General features: G+C 43.5%; 2 protein-coding genes across 3 annotated transcripts in view; one reads left to right on the top strand and one right to left on the bottom strand.

Moving 5' to 3' along the window:
* NEMP2 (nuclear envelope integral membrane protein 2) overlaps positions 1–18,350 on the bottom strand; it is a 147,957-nt gene that overhangs the window by 28,141 nt on the left and 101,466 nt on the right. For both annotated transcript variants that reach the window (XR_009256744.1, XR_009256743.1), the window contains exons 12-13: positions 15,106–15,284; positions 4,526–4,746 (exon numbers count right to left, since the gene is read on the bottom strand). The gene's annotated coding sequence lies outside the window, so the exon portion shown is untranslated. The remainder of the gene's footprint in view (positions 1–4,525; positions 4,747–15,105; positions 15,285–18,350) is intronic.
* The window catches only part of MFSD6 (major facilitator superfamily domain containing 6), a 79,840-nt gene continuing 68,325 nt past the window's right edge, over positions 6,836–18,350 (top strand). Inside the window, exon 1 of the mRNA XM_058711171.1 lies at positions 6,836–6,974. The gene's annotated coding sequence lies outside the window, so the exon portion shown is untranslated. The remainder of the gene's footprint in view (positions 6,975–18,350) is intronic.

Genomic DNA, 18,350 nt, shown 5'->3' with positions numbered 1-18,350 from the left:
TCCTCCTTCTATGGCTGATCCTTCTTTGTCCCTCTTCCCACACCAACTGACTTTTTCAGATTCTCGCATATATTCTCTCTCCAGGTGATCCCCTTCATTCCCATGATTATACACAGCACCTCAGTGCTGATACCTGCTGAGTCCAGCCCTCTCTTTTGAGCTTTAGACTCATATATTTAATTGCCTACTTCACAGTTCCACCTGCATGTCTTACAAGCATCTCAATGCAGTATGCCAAAATGTGAACTCTTCTTTTCTTCCCTCCAACCCGCTCCTCCCACAGTCTTCTCCCTCTCAGTAAAGGTTATCACCATCCACCCAGTTTGCGTGAGCCAGAAACTTGTGAGTCATTCTTGCCGCCTCCTTTCCCTTGCCTCCCACACCCAAAACATCACCAAGTGTGCTGATACATTTCCAAACACTCAGTCTCAAATCCATCCACTTTCTCCAGCCCCATCGCTACCACTCTGCTCTAAGCTACTGTTAATCTCTCTTCTCACCAATGGCTGTTTTCTAAATGAGTCTCACTTCCTTCTGTCCTCTCAGTGCCATTCTTCACATAATAGCCACTTCCGGATCTTTTAAAGGTACAAATCAGACCTCTTAAATGTCCCTCCATGGATCCCATTGAATGTAAATTGAAATCCAAAATGCTTAACAGGAGGCACAGGTTTCTGCCTAAACTGCCTCGGCCAACTTCTCCAACCTAATCTCTTGACATTTACCTTTAGCTCCCCACTCACTGTTTTTTTTAATATGAAATTTATTGTCAAATTGGTTTCCATACAACACCCAGTGCTCATCCCAACAGGTGCCCTCCTCAATGCCCATCACCCATCCTCCCCTCCCTCCCACTCCCCATCAACTTTCAGTTTATTCTCAGTTTTTAAGTCTCTTATGGTTTGGCTCTCTCCCTAACTTTTTTTTTTCCTTCCCCTCCCCCATGGTCTTCTGTTAAGTTTCTCAGGATCCACATAAGAGTGAAAACATATGGTATCTGTCTCTGTATGACTTATTTCACTTAGCATAACACTCTCCAGTTCCATCCATGTTGCTACAAAAGGCCATATTTCATTCTTTCTCATTGCCAAGTAGTATTCCATTGTGTATATACATCACAATTTCTTTATTCGTTCATCAGTTGATGGACATTTAGGCTCTTTCCATAATTCGGCTATCATTGAAAGTGCTGCTATAAACACCAAAGCTGAACTCTTTGCTGCCTCAGAGCTGCCCATTCTGTGGAGCAAGGTCTGCCCAGAACTCTTCCCGGCCCTCTCCTCAGGTCTTAGTTTACTACTTCCTCAGAGGACTTTCATATCCTCCAATCTAAATTATACCCCTCCATTTTTCTTTTGCATAGTACCTTGTTTTCCTGCCTGTGCAAGACTGCTCGTTGACTTCCCAAATCTACTCACCGTTTCTTTTGTAGTAATAGAATTTAGCTGTGCATATGGCTGCTCAGCTAAACTAGACTTCCCTCCTTTGCACCTAGATGTAGATATGTGACCATTTCCGCCAAGGGGAAATGCATGGATACGATGTGTACAAACACTGGGGCTTCCCTTTAAGTGACTGGGCTTATGCTTCCCCATCCCATGTACTGGGAATGGTGGGACCTAAAGGAGTCACCTTGGAGAGATGGAATCCATGTGTTGTATGGATGGTGGGGACACACTAATAACCTTGGCCTGCCTACTTATAGATGGTTACATGAGAAAAAAAATTTTTAATCATATTTAACTACTAGAATTTTGAATCTCTTTGTTATAGTCAAGGGACTTTGGATGGGATTTAAGTAGAGGAGTAAGGTCTGCTGGTAGCACATCCAGGAGGCCTGACACAATATGAGTGGTCTCCCATGGTATTATGCAGCACCGTGGGACTGCAAAGAAGTGACATAGGTCAGATGTTTTTAAACATTATTTGGGTTGCAATAGGAAAACTGATTGGATGAGAGCACACATTAAAGCAAAGAGGCCCAATAAATGGTTATTATAAGGTAGAGGAGAGAACCTCATGGATGAGCTTAAAACAGGGACAGAAAACAGAAGACAAATTCCTGAGATATTCTGAAAGATGGTCTCCAGAGGGCTTGGTGTTGACTGGGGGTGGCAGGCAAAGTCATTGCCCCCTAGGGATGCCAACGTCCTCATCCCAGGAACCTGTGAATATGTCACCTTACAAGGCCAAAAGGAATTTGCAGATGTGATTAAGTTAAGGCTCTTAAAAATAGACTCTTAACTGTAGAGAAGATACTGATGGTTACCAGCAGGGAGGTGGGGGGGGGATGGGCCAAATGGGTGATAAGTAATAAGGAGGGCACTTGTACTGGGTGCTATATGCCAGTGATAAATCACTAAATCCTACACCTGAAGCTAATATTACTCTGCATGTTAACTAATGGGAATTTAAATAAAAACTCAAAAAACAAAAAAGTTAAGGCTCTTGATAGGAGAAGACTATCCTGGATTATCAGGATGAACCCAGTGTCATCACAAGGGTCCTTAAAGGAAGGAGGCATGGAAGGTCAGAGCCAGGAAGCAATGTCACAACTGAAGCAGAAGTTAGAGTGGGGGGCTCTGAAGATGGAAGGAAGGCTCCTTCCACAAGCCAAGGAATGTGAGCAACCTTGAGAATCTGCAAAGGTAAAGCAGGGGGTTCTTCCGTAAAGTCTACAGATGGAAGACACTTGAAGACACCTTGATTTTAGCTCAGTAACACCCATTTTGGACTTCAGACTTCTAGACTATAAGACAGTAAATTTGTGTTGCTTTGATCTGCTAAGTGTGTGGTAATTTAGTATCGCAGCAGTAAGAAACGAATACAGTGCATATGAGGGTAAGGGTGAAAGGGGCATCAAGTATGAGGCACCTGTACAACTGGGTGGATGACCATTTGGGAATCCAGAAGTAAGAGTGAGTGGGGAGGGGCAGAAGCCAACGAAGGGCTGATGTGGGACTCAGGGCCTGTGAAACAACCTACTGGACAATTGGCCACATGGATCTGGCACTCAGGAGAAAAGCTGCCCCAGAGAAGAATAGGGAAGAGCAAGCACAGGGAAAAAACAAAAACAAAAACAAAAAAACAGAAGAAAGAAAGGCCTAGAACAAAAGACAAGTGTTGTATACAAAGGGGAGTGGCTAAAGAGGAAAAGAAAAACCCAGGGGACGTGGGTCACAAAAATTAGAGGAAGGGAGAGTTTCAAGGAGGGAATAGTCAATGCAGTAGGTCCTCCCTTATTGACAGGGTATAAACTTTGAGACCCTGAATGGATGCTTGAAAAACAGATGGGGGCCCTGGGTGACTCAGTCAACTAAGCATCTGACTCTTGATTTAGGCTCAGGTCATGATCTCCCGGTTCATGGGATAGAGCCCCATATCTGGCTCTGTGCTAACAGCACACAGCCTGCTTGGGATTCTCTCTCTCCCTTACTCTCCCTCTCTCTCAAAATAAATACATAAACTTAAAAAAAAAAAGTGGTGAAAAAAAAAGCGCAGATAGTACCAAACTCTATACTCTGTTTTTTCCTATGCATACAAATTTATGATAAAGTTTAATTCATAAATTAAGCATAGTAAGAGATAAACAACATTAACCAATACTAAAATAGAACAATTAGAGCAGTATACTGTAATAAAAGTTATGTGAATGTGGTGTCTCTTTCAAAATATTGGATAGTACTCACCCTCCTTGTGATGATGAGAGATGATAAAATGCCTAAGTGAGGAGACAGAGTGAGGTGAACGATGTAGGCCTTGCAACGTACCATAGGCTACTATTAAGAATCATGTGCTTCCAGACCTTGGTTAGACCTCGGGTAATGGAAACTCAGGAAAGCAAAACCGCTGATAAGGGGGACTACTGTTGTGTCCAATGATGCTAACAGGTGGACAGAGAAAAGCGGATGACACCATTTGCATGTATGTAAAACCCCAACCCTCCACATGTGAATATAGGTTATTTCTAAATATTTCTAAGAGTGAAGAAGGTCTGGTTAAGAGCCGGGGCCCTGAAGCTGGATGACCTTGGTTTGCATGTGAATTCCACCACTTAGTGGTGTGACCTTGGTCAAGTCACTTAACTTTTACAGGCACCAGTTTTCTCATTTGTAAAATGGGATAATAACAGTAGCTACTTGTATGTGACTCTTGTAAGAATTAAATGAATGAATATATGGAAAGTGCCTGGCATCAGGGTAAATCCTGTATTAACTATTATTATTATTATCACATATAGTGATGTGTTTGCTTTGTTATTTAAGAATAATAAATTCTGCCAAAGGAAATAGGAGACACAAACGTTATAAGGGGGAAATATAAAACTGAAGTAGAAGCAAATAGTTTGTGAGAGAAAGTACATAGTATGTATGTGAACTGAACACAGAGGAAAGGATAGAAGGTCCAAGTACGCACCAAATACTCTTGATGAAGTAAACCTTCAGGAAGCACATGAGACACTCAATATTAGGAATAATACATTAAAATGGTTAAAAAGGCTAAAATCACTACTCACTGGTAATACCTGCATGGCTTCCACTTGTTCTTTGCCTGACAAATGCAGTTAAAAGCCATAGCTACTGGTCAGGCTAAATGGTGAGCAGGAACGGTGGCCAGACACCTGGTTCCTGTGCCTCAGTACAGAAAGCATATGTTGGCTCTGGCACCAGGCATCTCCTATCTGGCAAGTCCCCTTGTTGCACCTCAGTGATGGTCCTTGTAACCCCACCAACAACACAAGGAAGGCTGAATCAAGGAGAGATGGGGAGAGAAAGGCACATTTCATAAAACATACCACCTCACGTGTACCCTATCCTACGTGTGTTAATCTACCCTCTCTTTTCCCCCTGGTTTCTTACCCTGTATTGTAAATTGATTCAAAAAGCATGTGACATCAACATCTTAATTTGGGGAACCTTTCTGTGCAGGGACCTCTGGGATAGCCCACCTGGCAGTGTACTTGGAGGCTAACCACAACACCCATTCGGTACCCCACGGGGGTAGGGAGATGAAGGGTAGCAGACTTTTCTTTGGTGCATGTGTGCATCTTATACTGAAAAGGGAAGGGGCTGCCAGGAAAAAAAAATCCTGCCCAAACAGGGCCAATGAAAACAAGATTTTCTGCTATGCTGACCCTTGAGGCTATCCCGTCCTACTTGATATAGAAACACCAGCTTACATCTCTAGGATGATTTGGCTTCACTTTTCAACATGGACCTGCCTTTGAGCATCTTTGGTTTAAGAACTACCCTATTTTCCTACAATTTGTTCCTGTTCTCCTTTCCCCCTCCTTCCACATGTAGGAGAGAACGTGAACGGTGTTAGATGTGGAATCTGTTCACTTTGCTCTCCCCACTTTTTAAGGTTGCTTCTTTAATAGCTAGACAGAAGAGGATGGTAATTCTATCACGATAGCTACCAACTGGATACTTTGTGAGCTGTCCGTTCCAATAATGCAGTAGGAAGCTGTCTAAAGGCCATGCTAGACCCAAATATTTCATTCTCTAACAACCACCTAATCCCTTTCATTTGAAATTTCAGCATTCACGGCCTTTGTTTTGCTTTTCTGCAAAAGTACTGCGACTAGATTTATCATGAGGCTAATGTTGCTTAGGCTTCAGAACTCTTCCTGGGGTCCAGGAGGGGCTACAGTGACTTGTATTCGTAATTTTGTTTTATTAATTTATCTCTAAATAGGGACCTCAAATCCCAAAGTTTCTCATCATATCTCATCAATAGGATTTCGTGGTTAAATCCTGGAAATGAAAGAAGACTTCTCTCCCTTTTATTTAGTGATTTTTGGATAGGTCACATTAAATTTCAGCCTCGGTTTTATCAGTTCTAAGTAATAGTACTATCTGTACCTTTAGGACTATGGTAAGGTTACATGGCCCTTAAACAGTGTTTCATATATTAGAAATGTTCATAAATGTAAGTTGCCATTATCGTTGTTGTTTATTGCCAGGACAAGACCAGAAGCTCCCTGCGAACGCTACGTGGCACCCCCAGAGCCCATCAAGGGCTCACAAAAATACTTACAGAGGGAATGGTACCTTTTACAACCACTCCACTCTCCCCACCTTCCCAGCGGGTCTAACCAGAAATACAACTTGCATTACGTTCTTAGTGCGACACGCGCGGTTACCTCCTTCAGCAACGCGCCAGATACTCAGTAACACCTTCCCAATTTGAAACGCTGATGTAGCTCCGGTGTAGCCTACCCCCGCGAGTCCAGAAACCCATGCCGTTTGCCTCCAGTCCCCTGCCCCCTTCCTCTCTCCCTGGTCAACTGAGGACAGTCTGCCACGCTCGGGACCAGAGGCTCTGAGATAGCTCCCTAAGAGCGTCAGCACTGTGTCTGCGCTTAATAAGCGCTCGATAAACGCCAAGGATGTAGATTCCCAAGCAGGCCGCCATCTCCTCCCCGCAACCTCCCCCAGGAGCGAGGCCTGCATCACTAGCCTGGGGAGGGAGCCGGGGCGGGGTGGGGTCGGCTGGGGTCCGGGGATAGAACCTGCGTCTGCTTTCCCCAGCCCTGCGCGCTTCCCCGGCAAGGCTGGTTCCGGGGGTCCCCCGGGGCCGGCGGGGCGGGCGGGAGGCCGGGAGGAGCGGCCGCCGACGCATCCGCCGCCGCCGCAGGAGGCGGAGCGCTGCACCTGGCGGCGGGTGCTCGGCGCTCAGCCCTGAAGCGGGTCCAGCTGGTAGCCAGCGGAGGAGGCACCCGGCCGTGGAGGAGGAGGAGGAAAGGTCGCCCCGGAGGGTGCGCTCGGTTCGCCGCTGCGGGTCGCCCCAATCGGCCCGCATCCCTCGGCCGCGCCCCGCCCGAGGCAGCCCCCGAGGAGCCAGCGACCCGCCCGAGATGGTGCGCGACGCCCCGACAGCCGCCGCCCCGGCGCCCCGAGCCGCCGCCCCGCGCCGGGGGGAGATGGCTCCCCGCGCCCCGCGCAGCTGAACGCCAGCGCCGCCCGCAGCAGGTGAGTCGGGGCCCGGTGCGCGGGGAGGGGGCGCTCGGCGGGGGCGGCCCAGCAGCCCCACCCAAGCTTTCCCCTGCGGGGGCCGGGCCAGAGGGCGGAGAGCCCCCCTCCGGCGCGCGTACACCTGCTGTCGGGGGAAGGGGGCCTCGGAGGCGCTGCTCCCGGGGCGGGCAGGTGTGGGTGTCCCGGTTCCCAGTCCCGCTCGCCCGTCGCTCCCTCCCTCCCTCCTAGCCTCCCTCCCCTCGGCTTCTGTGTCGGCTGTCATCTTTATAGGGCGCTGGGGAGGCAGCAGCCGGCACCCCCGGCGCCCGGCGCGGGCAGCACTTCCGCAAACGTAACTGGAGTAGGGAAAACAAAGGCGCTGCCGGAGGGAGCCCTAGCCGGGCGCAGGCAGCAGCAGGGGGTGGGGGTGGGGGTGCAGGCAGAGGGCTGGGCCCCGAAGGCCAGGCCATTCTCCGCCCGCTCCCACCGGCGCCCTTGCCATAAACATCCTTGGGGGAAACGAGGAGGCGAGAACCTCCGGACGGCCCCAGTGAAAGAAAGTGGCCGCCCGTGTGCGGGGAGGAAATTGACAGCGTCTAATTCCCCAGGTGAAAAAAATACAAAAATATACCTCCCCCGCCCCCCCCCGCACCCCACCCCATGCCTGCTACCACCTCCTGCTTCTTTACTTAACTAAAGTCTAACATGGTGTAACATGTCCCTAGAGCTCTTGGAGGTGCTAATGGGGGTTACTAGCCTTTCTCGGTCCTATTTATTCCCTACATAGCTCGCTGTTAAATTTAAGTAGGATACTGAAAAATTTCAAACGCAAGTTACCCCTTCATCTACCTCTTCCCCACGTAGAGAGACTGGTGGGTTAATTACCCTTAAGGCAGGTACACGGTGCATTTTGCCTCTCCCATACACATTCACAGCCACAAACATTTCCTTTTCATCCAAAAATATTTAGTAAACATCTTACAGAGCTCCTGGAGCAGAAAAAACCCTGCCTAATTGTTGTAAGAAAAAACCTTAAATTAAGGCGTTGAGTTTCTAATTCCTATTGGTGTCTACATAGTTGTATGTCCTTGGGCACATCACATCTTCCCCAGCCTCAGTTTTTTCACATGTAGAAGGAGATGGCTGGGTGGTATGGTGGCCAGGTTTGCCTTTAATTGTTCTAGAAGTTCAGGATTTTGTGGAAATCCAGCCTTTTCAATATAGATGGATATAAGGGATGGGTGGACAGTTAACCAACAACATATGTGTGTTTAGTAGATTCCTGGTGTCTGCAGGGCATCCCTTCCCTAAGACACTGGGAGCTAGCCAGCTAAAGGTGTATGCATCATCGATGGTTTGTTAACTAAAAGGAGAGGATAGGAACCCTAGTCATTGGGAAGATTGACTTTTGACACATTAAGCTGCTGGTCATTAGCAGACATGCAAGATATTTTCAGTTATTTAGTGATAGTCAGATGGCTTGTGTTTATCACAGGTTGGAAGTGAAATTTAGGATTGCTTAGGAGGAGGCTGGGACATTGCTGTTTAGCCCAGTGCATGACACTGGGGGAGTAGGACAGAGGATCCTGTTTCAATAAGGCATTAAAGCTACTAGGCATGTTTACAGTAATTTAGGCTCTTTCTGTTTCTATACAAATAAGGCAAACTAAAACACAAAGGTAAAACAGCAAGGTTTGCATGTGTTCGGTGGTACAAGGTATTGGATCTCCAAGTCCATCTGGATTGTTGACAGTAATAAGGCATTTTTTGAGCACTTAACTATGTTCAAAACACAATCTTACACACTTAATTTCTAGATCTCTGAGAGATGAGTCTTTTCCCCAGCATTGTGAGTGACGAAAAGGAAGCTGAGAAGAGTTAAAGAATGTACACAAACCACATAATCGGTGAGAGGTGGAATTAGGTTTGACTCCATGTTTCTGGCTCCAAAGCCTGGGAAGTTTCCACAATGTGTGCCTCCTTATTCAGGACCCATTGGGCCTCACCACCTAAGCGGGTGCCCTCTTTTGCTTTCTGCCTTTGAAAATTAGCTACATTTCAATGTACGTGTATTACATATGGTAACAGTTTTCTATGTAAGATCAATATTTATATTGCAGGCATATTAATGCAAATATATTTACCCATTTCTCACCATTTTTAGGTTGGAGGCAAGTGTAAGTACATGAAAATGATCAAAGATAAATTTAGTTTTAGGCAGACAGGATTTTTTTTTTTTACTTTTGATATTCAGTAAGTCTTGACTTAGCAATTGCATTGTAGGGAAAGGGAGAGATGGAATAAATGTAAATGTGTCTGTTAGCCACTTTGATACATTGTCGGGAAGAATCAAGATACAGTTAAGTGAAAAAGGCATTTGAAAAAGATTTATATGCAGATACTTAACGGTGCATACAGGCACACATACGCCTCGCCTCATTGTCTGCAAACCATTGACATTGACTACTTGAAGGAAGTGGGATGGGGTGATGGAAAGAGGGTGCTTTTCTTTTTTCCTTATGAGGTTATGTTTGGGTTATTTATTTATTTATTTTTATGTTTGGGTTTTTTAAAAGGGCCTGTATAGCCTGATTTTTTTTGCCCTAAATCCCGAAGGACACACTGTGTGTAGTACTTGGCCCTAGCGATGATTTCAGTTAACATTTGCTTTGTAGTTGGGTTTTCATTCTCCGTATTTAGAAGACACTTATTTATCACTTTGTGAAGTGGCACTGTCTTAATTTAGTTGGCCAGGAAGCTTTTGGAAACTCTCAGAGTCATTTGTTATGATAATGATTTATTGGTGCAGAGCCCAAAGCAGAAAACCAAACCAAAACAAATAACTGAAATGTTAAACAACTAAACCTTGAGCCTATATATTAATATGTATTTGCTATAGATATTGAAACTTGTCTTGCTAGTCAGTGGCTCTAAATAGCTCCCAGCACACCCACACCCCTACCCCTACCTCAGTACCCACAAAAACTACCCAGAGTGTTGTATTAAAAGTAGCCTCCCTCTGTCTTGGTCTAATGTCATGTAAATGCAGCTAAGCAGGGGATGTGCTGATGATTGTGTGGAAGGGAGGTTTGAGGCTCAGAGATGTTAAAGAGAACCCTGTATTCCCTTAGGTTCTGGTGGTGCTGCTGCACTTAGGCAGCGGGGGAGGGGTGGAATGGGAGAGGATGGGCCAGATGGAGTGAAATTGAGGCTCTGAGAAAAACCATATTCCAGAGGTATGAGAGAGGATTGAATAAAGGAGGGCTAAGACACCTTTTTTGACACTTGTCGCGGTGTGTGTTTGAGAAGACAAATTCAGAGAACATTTTGCAAATAGAAAACCGGAAAGTCCAACTTGAATAACTCTGAGGGTACGCTTTGATCTGAGGCCAAGAGTGGGATTGGGGTAGAGTGGGAGACTGGCCCTCATGAGTCAGCAGAGGCCAGAGGGAGCTCTGGCCTGGCTTTGTGGAGGATAAAAGGAGAACTAGAAAGAGGAACTGGTGTTGTCTCAACAAGCCTGATTTGTGGGTTAACTGTGCCAAGGGAAAGTGAGTAAGGAGCCTGAGGTGGTAGTTAGCTGCCTGTGTGGCTCTGTAGACAGACATCCACTGCACAGCTCGGTGCCCTCTGTTTTCCACAAGCTGCCTCCCCGTGGGCCCTTCTGCCCATGGGGTGCAGCGTAGGGATGTGGCCAGCAGAGGAACCCCGGAACCCCGGAACAGTGGAGGAGTGGGGCCCTATGAGCCATGTGGCAAATTCTTCTCTTGTAACTGCACTGGGTACTTTAGGGACAAGGTTAAGGTAGAATTGGCCCCAAGGTAAACAAGGCCTGTCTCCAGCATAGTTAAGCTTCTGCAGCTATTATGAGTGCCTTCGTAATTCTGTTTTAAGATAATTTATGTGGAGTTGTGTTTATTGGACAAATGGAACCCAAACTCACCTTTGTGAGGGAGTTTGAATAAAAAATTTTATTGTTGGGGTGCCTGGGTGGCTCAGTTGGTTAAGCGTCCAACTTTGACTCAGGTCGTGATGTCTGTCACAGCTCGTGAGTTCCAGCCCCGCATCAGGCTCTGTGCTAACAGCTCGGAGCCTGGAGCCTGCTTCAGATTCTGCATTTCCCTCTCTGTCTGCCCCTCCCCTGTCTCTCTCTGAGACACGCTCTGTCTCTCTCTCTCAAAAATAAACATTAAAATTTTTTTAAAAATTAAAAAATAAAAGATTTTATTGTTATGCTTCCATAGGGTAAAGATAACACACATTTTAATTTTATTTACTACATAATCAGGTTCCATATATATATATATATATATATATATATTTTTTTTTTTTTTTTTTTTTTTTTTTAACGTTTATTTATTTTTGAGACAGAGAGAGACAGAGCATGGACGGGGGAGGGTCAGAGAGAGGGAGACACAGAATCCGAAACAGGCTCCAGGCTCCGAGCTGTCAGCACAGAGCCCAACGCGGGGCTTGAACTCACGGACTGTGAGATCATGACCTGAGCCGAAGTCGGCCGCTCAACTGACTGAGCCACCCAGGCGCCCCAGGTTCCCTATATTTTGAAGGTATGATATCTTTTTTAAAATTATTTTTTGTTGAAGTATAGCAGACATACAGTGTTACATTAGTTTCAGGTGTATAGCGTAGTGATTTCAACAAGTCTGTACCTTAAGCAGTGGTTACCACGATAAGTATAGTTACCATGTGCTTCCTTACAAAGTTGTGGCAGTATTACTGACTATATTCCCTATGCTATACTTTTCATTGCCATGACTTATTTATTTTATAAGTGGAAATTTGTATCTCTTAATCCCCTTTACCTATTTTGTCCATCCTTTCAACATCCCTCCCCTCTGGCAACCACCAGTTCTCTGTATTTATGAGTATGATTCTATTTTTGTTTGTTCATTTGTTTTGTTTTTTAAACTCTACATGTAAGTGAAATCATATGGTATTTGTCTTCCTGTCTGACTTATTTCACTTAGGATAAGACCCTCTAGGTCCATCCTTGTTGTTGGGACTGGCAAGATCTCATTCCTTTTTACGGCTGAGTAATATTTCATTGTATATATTGTATATTTCACTTATATATATTCTTTAACCATTCATTAGTGGACCCTTGGGCTACATACCTTGGCTATTGTAAATAATGCTACAGTAAACACAGACATGCATATATCTTTTCCAATTTGTGTTTTCATTTTCTTTGGGTAAACATCCAGCAATAGAATTACTGGATCCTGTGGGAATTCTATTTTCAGTTTTTTGTGGAATCTCCACAGTGTTTTTCATAGTGGCTGCACCAATTTACATTCCATTAACAGTGCACAGGAGTTCCCCTCTTTCCATCACAAAGATATAAAATCTTTTAAGAAATGTCTCAAAGCCAGGGTGCCTGGGTGGCTCAGACAGTTGAGCATCCGACTTCAGCTTAGGTCATGATCTCATGGTTTGTGAGCTTGAGCCCCACATGGGCTTTCTGCTGTCAGCACAGAGCCTACTTCGGATCCTCTGTCCCCTTCTCTCTCTGCCCCTCCCCTGCTCATTCTCTCTCTCAAAAATACATAAACATTAAGAAAAAAAAAAAAAAAAAGAATGTCTCAAAGCCCTTAAAACAGGCCTTTTCAGTTGTCTCTTCAAGTGAGCAGGAGCAGCCCAAGGAGAAGCCGACTTCAATTTAGCAACTTGCTGTGACTTTTTACAAACTATAGAATCAAGGGTGCCCTGATTGTCAGTCAGCTACCTTGTACTTAAAATAATGCCTCTTTTATATGTATTTTAAAAGTGATAAATGTGGGGCGCCTGGGTGGCTTGGTCGGTTAAGCGTCCGACTTCGGCTCAGGTCATGATCTCACGGTCTGTGAGTTCGAGCCCCGCGTCGGGCTCTGTGCTGACCGCTCAGAGCCCGGAGCCTGTTTCAGATTCTGTGTCTCCCTCTCTTTCTGCCCCTCCCCTGTTCATGCTCTGTCTCTCTCTGTCTCAAAAATAAATAAATGTTAAAAAAAAAAAAAGTGATAAATGCTCAGGGCACCTGGGTGGCTCAGTCAGTTAAGTGTCCGGCTCTTGATTTTTGGCTCAGGTCATGATCCTGGGGTAGTGGGCTCAAGCCCTGTGTCAGCTCCTCACTGAGCATGCAGCCTGCTTGGAATTCATTCTCTCTCTCTCTCTCTCTCTCTCTCTCTCTCTCTCTCTCTTTCTCTCTTTCTTTCTCCCTCTGCCTCTCTCCCCACTCACGCTCCCTCTCTCAAAATAAAATAAAACATATTTAAAAGTGATAAAGGCTTATTGGAGGAAAATCCAGCAAAGTGTAAGAAAAAAAATTAAAGTACTCCTCACTTCACAGAAATAGCCCTAGTAACATTTTGTTATTTTCTTCAAGTTTTTTTTTTAAACATATTTCATATGAAGCACATAGACTTACAAGTATAAACTCTTGCAATACATAGGGGTTTTTATCCTGCTTTTTTTTTTTTTCACTTAATGTGATGCATATATCATAAGCATTTCTCCATATTCTATTCAGTTCTATTAAGTTCTATTTTTTTATCCTATGGATATAAATTTGTATTTTTCTCTGACCTGGATATGCCACATTTATTTAACTGCTCCTGTTACTCATTGCTTCCTGTGCTTCAGCTTTGATTATTATGAAAAGTACAGAAATGAACATCCTTACACTTAAATCCTTGCATTCTCATGAGAGAATTACAATGAGGGTGCCTGTCAATCTTCATCCTTACCAGCACTGAATATTTTCATTTTCAAAAGTATTGGTAGGGCATGTATGTATTTTTACTTTAATGGGCTAGGTAAGGGGCGCCTGGGTGGCGCAGTCGGTTAAGCGTCCGACTTCAGCCAGGTCACGATCTCGCGGTCCGTGAGTTCGAGCCCCGCGTCAGGCTCTGGGCTGATGGCTCAGAGCCTGGAGCCTGTTTCCGCTTCTGTGCCTCCCTCTCTCTCTGCCCCTCCCCCGTTCATGCTCTGTCTCTCTCTGTCCCAAAAATAAAAAAAAAAAAATAAAAAACGTTGAAAAAAAAAAAAAAAATTTAATGGGCTAGGTAATAAGTCATTTTCTGAAAGAAATTTATAGCTCATGCTAACTCTCAAGAGTTCTAACAGCATAAGAAACAATTTTAGATTATATATACTGGAATGTGTTAGGATATAAATTGTTGCTTTAGATAATGGCATTTAGGGGATATAAATACAAATCATAGATAATAGCTATATGTCTGTAGAAAAATGTATTTTAAATCTCGCAGTCTATATTTTGATCCAAAGTGTAAACTCATAAAATATGTGTCTGAGCACCTAGAAATTCCTAAAATGCCTTATCTTATGGGTAGATCATACTTTCTGTAACCCTCTTAACTTCCTCGGTGTCTTAATGGTGTCAGAATGGTCAAGTAATGACACCAGTCTTTTACTGAATAAGCTTTCATCAAATACCCATTGTAATTATAACATTATTTTACGTGTGTGTGTGTGTGCATGTTAGTGCTGTAACCTAATGTTATATTACTAATACTTGGAGTTGTGTTTTTATTTCTCCTTATAATTCTTATTTTTACACAGTCTGCTTTTTCAGTGTTCCTAGTATTTTTAGATCTTGAACCTATAGTCCTATACCAATATATTTACCTGAGTGAGTCCTTTTCTGAAAAGATTTGAAAAAAATTGTATCTGTCTCTGTGTATAAAACAGGCATTCACATAACTAGATTGAAAAATAAACCAAGAAGCATTTTAATAGTATTGTAATTCATCTTTTTTTAAACTATTGTATCTTCCATATAAGTAGCTCCTCAAGTATAGCAAGCAAAAATTTATTGAGGAAAATCTTTCTCTAAAACCTTAAGCAAATAACTTCTTTCAGTATCAACCTTTTAGAAATCTTTTGTTTCAGGCTTTGAAAAGATAAGTCTAAGATTTTTCATGTTGGCTTCTTGGCAAAGAAACAAAGATTGCATTTACAGCCACTAAACTAGTAAATAATTCCGTAAGATTAAGTGTTGACTTGTGGTGGTGGCCAGGTTCACCGTGGCCGGCTCTGGTGCTGACCGGGTTGCATGAAAGTAGTTACGCTTGGAGGGTCCCTTGTCTGAGAAAATGCATAGAAAGCTAAGAAGAATCACATGAACACTTACCAGAGAAATAAGTGCATGATGGTAGCATCAGTGTACATCCAAAAATGAGTAGAAGGCATAGGCATGGCCCATTCGTTTTAATGCTTTCAAAGACTTCTGGCAAAGACTCCATGGCTCCCACAGGTTGGAACTGTCACTCTGGAGGAAGCGAGTGGCTGGGATTCCATCCGTGCCCACTGCTGTGGGTAGAGGGGAGTGGTGAGTAGGGAGGCTCTGGACGGGCCTGTCTTGGGAAACATGTTGCTGGCATTCCAGAATTGAAAAATAGAATTTCCTCTAACTTAAACGTGATGCACTCTGGGGGTGCCTGGCTGGCTCAGTCGGTGGAGCGTGCGACTCTTGATCTCAGGACTGTGAGCTTGGGCCTCACGGTGGGTGTAGAGATTACTTAAAAAATAAAATCTTTAAAAGTAAATAAAAGTTCTGAACTCTGTAATGCCCAGGTTCTTTCAGCACTCGTGCTTCAGTAATCTGGGTACTGCCACTGTGTGGAATATTAGTTCAGTGGGGAGACGGTTTCTAAGTGTCAGCAATTGAAGTGCAACGAATATTGGAAACCCAGCCTATTCATTAGTATGGTTATCCTACACAAGCAATTTCCTTGCCCTTTCTGGCTATTGATCTTTGTTTAGGGAGAGATGACTGTACTTCGGTTCTGTTTTTACAAACCTTCTGTGACCCTGCCCCCCCCTTAAATCTCTTCATTTTCCTTCCTTTTTTAAAAATTTTTTAAAATGTTTATGCACTTTTGAGAGAGAGAGACAGATAGACAGAGTGTGAATGGAGGAGAGGCAGAAAGAGAAGAGACAGAATCTAAAAGCCTCCAGGCTCTGAACTGTCAGCACAGAGCCCAAGGCAGGGCTCAAACTCCTGAACTGAGAGATCATGACCTGAGCTGAAGTCCGATGCTTAACTGACTGAGCCACCCAGGCACCCGTCTTTATTTTCCTTCTTGAGTATCAGCAGCAGCATATTCAGTTACTTTCACTCCCTATTTTGAAACATCCACTGGATTTTGTTGTTGTTGGAGAAACTCACAAGATCGAAATATCTTTTAAAAAACATTCTGTTCATGTTGTGATTTGAACTGTTACTTGTTCTTCACACTAGGCTTGTTTTAAGGCAGGAAGTTTATTTGAAATGTAGAAGGAAATGAGGTTCTGGGGCCTGCTTCAAATTTATATACTAGAAGCTACTGGCACAGTATTTAATCAGAAGCCTAAAACAAGAATCTGCTTCCATGATGGTTGATGAAGTCTAAGGACCTAAATTACCAATTTTTAAATGACATTTAGTTGGGTCTTAAGCAAAGTGAAAGTGAAAATCCCCTTGGCATTTTTTATTACTAAAGCCACATTTAGGATTAAAGACTATTTCCTCCTCCACATCCACACCCAGAAGAGGTGAGAATAACTTGTTCCTTTCACCCTCTTAGCAGTATGAAGGGAAGTATGTTAGCAGTATGAAGGGAAGTAGGATTTCGGCTCCTATCTTTCATGTTTATTATGTTACAAATATAATTAAAATGTTCCTTCAGGTGATTATATTTTATTTTATTTTTTAAAAAAATTTTTAAATGTTTATTTATTTTTGAGAGAGGGAGAGAGACAGAGTGTGAGCAAGGGAGGAGCAGAGAGTGAGGGAGACACAGAATCCGAAACAGGCTCCAGGCTCTGAGCTTTCAGCACAGAGCCCGATGGGGGCTCGAACCCACAAACCATGAGATCATGACCTGAGCCGAAGTCAGATGCTCAACCGACTGAGCCACCCAGGTGCCCCCAGGTGACTATATTTTAAATGAAAAGGTATTTCTGGTCTGGAGATACCTAATTATCATTCCAGTCCCTAATCCAACAGTGTGTTTTTGTTTGTTTGTTTGTTTGTTTGTTTGTTACATTTATTCATTTTTGAGAGACAGAGAGCACAAGTAGTGGAGGGGCAGAGAGAGAGGGAGACCCAGAATCCGAAGCAGGCTCCAGGCTCAGGGCTGTCAGCACAGAGCCCAACGCGGGGCTCAAACTCACAAACCGCGAGATCATGACCTGAGCCGAAGTTAGACACTTAAGCTTAACCGACTGAACCACCCAGACACTCCTCCAACAGTGTGTTCTCTAGTGAGTCAGTGTGCATCCTCTCCCACCTGATCGCCTGCAAAAACTAGGCTGAGGACATGGAAGTGGATATAAACTTAAATCCATAAGCACTGATGGATAAAATTCTAGCCTACTTCATGGGTGGTGCCAAAAATTCTAGAATACTCACTTGGGAAGGATGTTTCTAGAGTAATTGTAAAATATGGCCTAGCATTTCAATGAAATATCACAGCTTGAGGAACATGATCACAATCATCACCAGCAACATATGTGGTTTTGAGTTAGAAAAAATACTTTTTCAATACATTATTTCATTTATGCCCTAAATTCCCTCTGAGTTAGTTGACTTGGGTTTGTGTTTTGATCCCCATTTTATAACGAGTAAAGGGAGGCTCAAAGAGGCACTGATTTGTCAAAGCCAGGAGAGCAATTGGGACTTGTCTCTGTACTTCCTAAAATTAATCTGTCACATTAAACTTTAGTAAAATATTATATATATAATATATTATCATCAGGTAATAATCAAAAATAATCTTTATTGGAGCCTACAAGAGTAAAGGGCAATATGCTGAGCACTAGATTCCTCATTCAAGGAGATTATAATCTAGTTCGAAAGACAGGAAGTATTTATAAAAAGAGCCATAAAATTATCCACAAGTCTTACCACAGCTCAGGTGTGAGACCAGTCTCCAGAAGCAGAGAAAGGAGTCAGGAAAATATCGTTAAGTTTATTCTATTTCCAGATGTTATAAAATATTGCATTAGGTACAATTCATAGAGTACTATCCAAAGTAAATTCTATCACAGAATATTAGTACTTATAAATAATGTACTGGTTAAGAACAGTACATTAAAAGGTCAAATGTTAGGAAAACCTTAGTAGGGTGGCAGTAGCAAAATCCTGCCATTCTGTTTTCTGCACTGAAGCTATAATAATCTTTGTACAATACAAATGTGACCATTGTATTCTATTCTGTTTCATTCTCTTCAGTGGCTCCCTATTCTCGAAATAAATAATACCAACAAGTTCTATATATTATATCAGGCACTAGGCTAAGATTGAACTGCATTATGCTTTTTCATCCCCCCTGGCTACCCTAACGGAAAAATATCATTACATTCCTCCTTTTGTAGATGGGGAGACTTTGAGAA

This window comes from Neofelis nebulosa, chromosome 2, assembly GCF_028018385.1.
Source record: "Neofelis nebulosa isolate mNeoNeb1 chromosome 2, mNeoNeb1.pri, whole genome shotgun sequence".
NCBI lineage: Eukaryota > Metazoa > Chordata > Mammalia > Carnivora > Felidae > Neofelis > Neofelis nebulosa.
This window is presented reverse-complemented; position numbering and strand designations above follow the sequence as displayed.